The following is a 6,889-nucleotide window of genomic DNA, read 5'->3' on the forward strand; positions in this document are numbered from 1 at the left end:
TCTCTCTCTCTCTCTCTCTCTCTCTCTCTCTCTCTCTCTCTCTCTCTCATCTCCTTATCTTTATCATCCTTTCGTAAATGTAATGGTACATATGAAAATCGATAGAAACGAAAGATGGCAAATACATGTATATCGCGTCTTATCAAATTATTAATTTTCTTTTCAATTAATACGAATTATTTTATAATTCATTTCGTCGAAGAACCCAAAGAGTTTTTCAATATATCAACATTGGTATAAAAAATAAAGCTAATTGTGTGCGCGTGTGTGTGCGTAAAAGAGACAGAAAAAGTCAGAAAGAAAGAGAGAGAGAGAGAGAGAGAGAGAGAGAGAGAGAGAGAGAGAGAGAGAGAGAGAAATGATAACGATGTCTTTTCTTATCGATCTTTTAATATTCCCTCAACTTTATCCTTCGAATACGTTCACATATTTTTCCCCTCATTGTTATTAAGGTTACAATGATCTAACGAAACTCGTTGAAGAATTCGTTGTCATTTATCATAATCACGAAGTTCCTTTATTAAATTTGTTATTTAAATTTGTTCCATAATTCGAGTTAAACCCGTCGTCACCTCCTGTTAAATTTAATCCTAAGGGATTAATTAAGTTAAATTATCAGAAGGAGAAAAATTGGAGGAGGAAAGGAAAGAATAAAAAAATAAAAAAGAGAAAAGAATAGAATAAAATTTGTCTACAGAGATTATATCCGCGTGGATAAACTACGAAAAAGAAATTCATTTAAAACATTTTTCTCGCGGACGTTGCAATCTTTCGAAAATTTGTATTTCAATATCGGAAATCGATTCCCTACGAAATTGTTCCCTCCTTTCTCTCTTTCTCTTTCTCTTTCTCTCTCTCTCTCTCTCTCTCTTTTTCTTTCTCACTCTTCCTTTTTCTTTCTTTCTCTTTCTCTTTTTCAATGTCGATATTCACATTGCGAAAAATCGTGATTCCAACACTCGGCGCTTATCGAATTTGCCAATTGGAAATGACTGCTCGTTCGTAGCCGCTACGTTAAATTTTCTCTTTGTTCTCGTTGAAAACGATTTATCCTCGAGTTTCGTTATATCGCGTATATGCGCTTACACGTACACAACATACGTAACATACATACGTACACGTACATACATACATACAAAGGACATACATACATAAATACGCACATACATAGATACACGCAGATAGATGCACACACATACACACATTGAAATTTTTATAATAACAATAATAATATAATCGTGATATAGTATTATATTTCTTTGCTTTAACACGCGCAGTGAACGATTCAAAACGCGTCAAAGAAAAAACAAAAAAAAAAAAAAAAAGAAAGAAAAAAAATTCGATTGAGAAAAAAGGATCGATAATAATGTTCCAAAAGAATGAATAAGAAAAAGAAAAAGAAAAAAAAAAAGAAAAGAAAAATCCGATATTTCTCTCTTTGCGATTTTTAGAGGGATTTTCTTTTATTTTCTTTCTCTGTTTCTTTTTTTTTTTTCTCTTTCTTTCTTTCTTTCCTTCGGCTCTTCGCAGAAAGGATTTCTTTTGTGTCGTTCTTTTTCTTTTATTTTCTTTTTGAATCTCTTTTTTCTTCCCTCCTCCCTCCCCTTTTTTTGTTTTTTTTTTTTTTTTTTTTAATTAATCCTTTTAGCTTCGCCTCGCTATAAGAGACGAGAATGGTGTGTCGTTTGTTTTTAAAATCTACTTAAAAGAGAGACATCCTATTATCACGCTTTTCTTTACATTGATAAATTCTATACATCATTTATCATTTATACCTAACGCGTTACATCGAAACGATATACGTATCCTTTTTTTTTTTTGCATCATACGCGTAGTACACATTACTACAATTTTTTTTTTCTCTTTATACGTTTACGAAGTATCTCTTATTATTACTTTTTAAAATTCACTCCTACATGTTATTATAATTTAATACTCGAGCTAATATGATCCTAGGAATACTAGGAAGGAAGTTTTCTAGAGAGTTTTTTCTTTCTTTTCTTCCTTTCTTTTTTTTTTTCTCGAAACCTTCTAGTTCCTTCTCAAATTTTCTCAAAAATGAAAAAAAAAAAAAAAAAAGAAAGAAAGAATAAGTGAAAAAGAAGTGAGCGAAGAATTTTTACTTCGGGACGTGTTTGAATTCGAATAGATTTCACGTTGAAACTAATCGACGCCATTTGCAAAACCAATATCATATCATTTTCGTATAGTTTTAGAATATTTCCAAAGTACAGTGACATATATTTCTCGAAAGATATAAAATATTATTTTTAAAACATCGAACAAAATTCGTATTTTCGAAGCTTTCGACGGAGCTCCTCTAGGTAGCACGCAACTTTGAAAATTTCATTTACGAGATCCAAGAGACCGCAAATATTCATCTAATGTGTGTATTAAATAGCTCCAAGGTACTCTCTCTCTCTCTCTCTTTCTCTCTCTATCCTTCTCCCATGCGATTTAACTCTCTCAGAGATAGAGAGAGAAAGAGAGAGGGAGGGGGTGAGAGAGAGAGAGTGAGAGAGAGAGAGAGAGAGAGAGTAAAGGGGTGGGGAAGTGAGGTTTAATTTTATCAGAAATTTAGGATACGTTAGATGCATTTAACGTTCGTCTAATAGTTACTTGCGGCTAGATGTATATATTATATATATATATATATATATATTACATATATATATGTATATATATATATTTGGAAGCCTCGCGTGCAATAATTATTTTCATTTTAATTTATTGTTTCCTTTAATAATTTTCTTTTCATTTTCATTTTTTTTTTTTTTTTTAAAGAAAGAAAGTAGTTTAACATTTTGTTTTTTTTTTTTAATTTTTTGTTTGTTCTTGTTTTTTTTCTCTTTTTTTCTTTTTTTTTTTAAAGCTATGACGATGAACTCGTGTACAGATCATTAATATCATATATCATCATTAATATTACTTTTATTATCATTATCATCATTATTATTATTATTATTATTATTATTACTGTTATTATTATTATTACTATTATTATTGTTATCATTAACGATTCTCTGTGTTTCTCTAAGATACTCTGTTACTTCTCCATTTTCTTTTTTTCTCTTTATCTGTCTTCTTTTTGATTTACATCACATACAAACATGTTCGCTTATGAAACATTTAGGATTGTCTAGCTAGTGATACGTCTCTTTTTTTTTTCTTTTTCTTTTTTTGCACACATCCTCTTAATCCCTTTTCCTTTCGATCATAAAATACGACGTCGAGAAAAAAATTGAACGATTCGGAACAACGAACATCGAGCGCGTGATACTCACTAATTTTAATCGTAGAGACATCGAGATCTCTTTTCTACAATCGAATCTTATCCAGTATAATAAAAGATAATCTATTATTCGTATTTATTTGTTTATGTGTATATATATATGTATATATATATATATATATATACATAGATATCTCGTTTTAAGATAAATTCTATCATTGATCGTCCATTATTCTTTTCTCATCGATCGATCAGTATAATTTCTAGTTCGACGATCTATTCGACGTTAAAATCTAATATTACTTCTTCTCGTAAATCTATTGCCATCGATCCGATAAAAATTCGTGGTTTTTCTTTTTCTTTCGAGGTCTTTTTATCTCTTTATTTTCTTTCTTCCTTTTTTTCCTTTTGTTACATTAAACGATCGAAAATTTTTATTCGCTTGGATCTCCATTTTTTTTCTTCTTTTAAACGTCTTTCATTTCCCTATCTTTCTTTCTCTCTCTTTCTCTCTCTCTCTTTCCTTCTCTATCTATAATATTTATCTCTACTTATGTATGCTTATGTATGTGCGCGTAGAGATACATATACGGTCGTGTATTTGTAGTCGAACGTTTTATTTTTGTAACTCTCGTTACGATTGAAATTTTTAATATCCGATAGATTTCTAACACTTATAATTAGATATAAATCGGGATGAATTTGTTGTTTCGATAATTATAATAAAAAAAAGAAAAAGAAAATATATGTATATATATGTGTATGTATGATAGAAATAATTTAAATATAGAACATATATATATATATATATATATATATATATATATATGATAGAAAAGGAAAGATAAATAAAGCAGAAAAAGAAATAATGAAGTTTGTCCTGGAATAGTAAAAATTTACTTGATTGTGAAAAGTCTCATTGGATTTATGAGATGTGACATTAATTAACTGTGCTTGGCACAAGAGCTTACTTATTTACTTACTTACTTACGTACTTTCTTTCTTTCTTTCTGTCTCTTTCTTTTTTCTTTTTTTTTTTTTTAAATAAGAATTTTACAATTAGTCAAACATTAATTAACGAACGAACTCTCCGTCTATATTCATTCATTATCTTCCTTCTATTCTGTTCTATACAGCTCTTCGCAAAATCGATAATTCAATGCGTTAATTAAAATCAGCGAATTTTAAATATACAGGTTGGATTGAAAGTTCCCAAGTGATATTGAAAACCAATTATCATTTATCAAGGTCTTTTTAGACTTGTAATTTTCGAAAAAGAAGAAAAAAAATATATGTATATGTAAAAAGAAAAGAAAATTCGTCTAAAGGGTTTCAAAAAAAGGAGTGATCGATTTTTCAAATCGTCTGAAAACTTTTTGGTCCCCGCTATCCTGCGTTATTCGACGAAAAAAGCTGAAAAAGAGAAAAAATTACAACTAAAAACAAGAACAAAATGCAAAGAACAAATCAAACAAACTTCCACAATTCTGTCGACAATTAACACATGGGTATACATACAGAGAAAAAAAAAAAAAAAAAAGAAAAAGAGAGAAAAAAAAGGAGAAAGAAAATTCGCTCGAAAGGGTCTCGAAAAAAGGAATGATCGATATTCAAAATCCTCCAAAATCATTTCAGGTTCTCCGCCATCTTGCGACCTTGGATGAAAACATTTGCAAGGAAATTGATTGGGGGAAGAAAATAAAATGAAATAAAACAAAATAAAATAAAATCAAAAAAAAAAATAAAAAAAAAAATCCAAACAAAATATAAAAAAAATAAGGAAGAAAACAATATAATAAAGTAAGAAAGAGATAAAAACAAAATGCAAAAGAAAGAAAAAAAAAAAAAAAGAAAGAAATAAAAACAAAATTATGGCAATAATATTAATACATGTGTCAACGTAGAAAATTTGCGTTGAATATTAAGCGATTATTTGACATCATAGTTACGTACACACGCACACATACACATATACATTATATAAATACATATACATACATGCGTGCGTGCGCGCGTGTGTGTGTGTATATATATGTATCGGTGTATTTGCTATGTCTATATACACAAATATGATCCATATGCGTTCCACAAATTTCTAGTTTTGGTCGAATCGATAAAGGCGAGCAAGTAGGCAGGTAGGCAGGTAGGTTGGCTGGCAAACAGGCAGGGATTTGAAAATCGAGAGGGTGAGAAACGTTCTAAGTCATCCCATATCCTCCTCCTCCTCTTCCTCTTCCTCCTCCTCTTCCTCTTCATCTTCCTTTTCCTCCTCTTCCTCCTCTTCCTCCTCTTTCTCCTCCTCTTCTCTTGTCGTGTCACGGTCGCGGTTTTGTCAGCTATGCGCGTCGACGCAAGTTTGCTTCCACGTTTACCACTGTGAGCTTTCGAAACTCCTGCTTCCGGTTACCGGGTCAACGATTTCACGCTTGCATTACCAACGTTACAACGTCGTTACAACAAAGCATTTCGTCGAAAGCTCTGTCACTATTAGAAAACCTTTCTTTCTCCATTTCTTTCCTTTATCTCTCTATCTGTATCTCTCTTTCTCTTTTTATTTGTATTTGTATTTATCTTTATCTATCTTTCGTTCTTTCGTTCTTTTTTATGACAAAAGGGGCGACGGATGGATTAAATGTAAACGATGCCGTTTTTCATTTTACCCTTACGATGCACTATCTTGCTTTCCATTGGTTTGTTCATGTGAAAATAAAAATTGGGGACACGACGGTAGTATCATCATTTTTCTGACAAACACGAGAATGTTTTCGATTTTCTTCTTCTATTCTGCTTTTCTTCTTTGCTTTTTTCTTTTCTTTTTCTTTTTTTTTGTTTGTTTGTTTTGTTTTTTTTTTTTTTTTTTAGAAACGAACGACTCCGTGACTTAAGCACGAGAGAGAATTTAAAATCAACTCTGTTATACATACATATATATATATATATATATACACATATGTATGTATGTGTTATGCACGTGTACATGAATTTTTATATATGTAATTTTTCTTTTTTAAATCAATGAATGAACAAGATAAACAAATAGAACGAGAAAGAAGATATGACATTCTTTATCTTTCTTCTTCTTCTTTTTTTTTTGTAATTACTTTCTCTCTTTCTCAGATACATATATACATACATACATACATACATACATACACACACACACACACACACACACACATACATATATATATATATATAATTAATAAAAATCCATTTGGTCTTTGGAAAATAATTTGATGAAACATTTATGAATAAAAGCTTCATTTCAACGTTCATGTGTATGGACCAAAACAATTGGATAAATTATCGATTATAATGAAAGCCACGACGAATATTCAGATCCTCAATATTGCCGATGTAAAATGGTCGACAAATTATAAATCGTTTACGAGCAATGTCAAAACGATTGATATATACGTAAAGTACTTATTTACGTACACAAATATATAACTCCTGCATCATATAATACCTGCGTAACAATGGCGTCGATGAAAAGTATTACCTATATACATAACGCATAGGTTCATTTATTATAACGGAAGGCTTTTGTTAAAACCGACAGGAATCTGTATCTGTCATTTATTTTCACTGGTTCTAGGTTGAAACGATTTTGTCCAATATAAAAAAAGGAAAAAAGAAAAAGAGGAAAAAAAAAAA

The sequence above is a fragment of the Vespula pensylvanica genome, chromosome 5 (genome assembly GCF_014466175.1).
Source record: "Vespula pensylvanica isolate Volc-1 chromosome 5, ASM1446617v1, whole genome shotgun sequence".
In the NCBI taxonomy this organism is placed as follows: domain Eukaryota; kingdom Metazoa; phylum Arthropoda; class Insecta; order Hymenoptera; family Vespidae; genus Vespula; species Vespula pensylvanica.